This window comes from Oryzias melastigma, linkage group LG17 (genome assembly GCF_002922805.2).
Source record: "Oryzias melastigma strain HK-1 linkage group LG17, ASM292280v2, whole genome shotgun sequence".
Lineage (NCBI taxonomy): Eukaryota > Metazoa > Chordata > Actinopteri > Beloniformes > Adrianichthyidae > Oryzias > Oryzias melastigma.
In genome coordinates, this window is record NC_050528.1 from 3,592,473 (window position 1) to 3,593,488 (window position 1,016).

Sequence of the window (1,016 nt, forward strand, 5' to 3'; positions counted from 1 at the left end):
ATGTATGTATTATGACCTGATTGCTTGAAATAAACCATTTCATTCATTCATTCATTCATGTGTGAGAAACCTGGGTGTACTCTTTGACTCTGAGCTGAATTTTACTCCACACATTAAAAATGTTGTGAAGAAAGGTCTTTATCAACTCAAAAATATCGCCAGAGTTTGCCCATTCCTCTCTCTTGCCGGCACAGAGGTGATGATGCATGCTTTTATTTTTAGTTGTTTAGATTACTGTAATGCCCTGCTCTCTGGTTTACCCTTCGAAATCTCTGTCCAATCTACAGCTACTACAGAACTCGGCAGCACGAGTTCTGACGAGGACCAGGGGGCGGGAACACATTACACCTATTTTAAAATCGCTGCATTGGCTCCCTGTGCGTTTCAGGATTGATTTTAAGATTCTTTTGATGGTTTATAAATGTTTTTATGGTCTTGGGCCTTCTTATCTCAATGATCTTTTTTTAAAGTATGAACCCTCGCAGACCCTGAGGTCTTCCGGCACTGGCCTCTTAGTTCTTCCTAAGGTCCTAAGGTGAGGACCAAAACCTATGGTGAGGCTTCGTTCCACCAATACAGTCCTCGCCTATGGAACAGCCTGCCTGAGAGCCTCATTTTGCTGCTGTGGCTGTTCTCTTTGGGGCGGCTGGAGTCCAGCTCTGTAGAGTAGGCCCTGCGCTACCCCGTGCTGGGCGGGCGCCTTGGCGATTCCCCCCATGGTCAGTCTGGGTCTTGAACAAGGGGATTCTCGTAATATCGTTTCTACACAGTAGTACCTAGCCAGATTATTCCCAGACATCTACAGTTTTTACTCTTTTATTCACTTTTATTCACAAAGGTCCTATTGGGGGAACTTGAGGTGTAGGGGGAGGAACTGGGGGAGAGAGGGATGTTCGTCTTGTGTCTTTGTGAAAATTTGTTTTTAAACACTGTTTTTTGTGTCTTTAATATGTATTTTATTTGCTCTTATGTTAAAGTGTTAGTAATGCCCTGGGACAAAGCTAAAATAAGTATCC

The 1,016-nt window shown here is 43.6% G+C and overlaps 1 protein-coding gene across 1 annotated transcript in view; it reads right to left on the reverse strand.

The window, feature by feature from the left end:
- Nucleotides 1–1,016, reverse strand: part of LOC112147832 — a 5,270-nt gene that overhangs the window by 3,590 nt on the left and 664 nt on the right. The window lies entirely within an intron of this gene.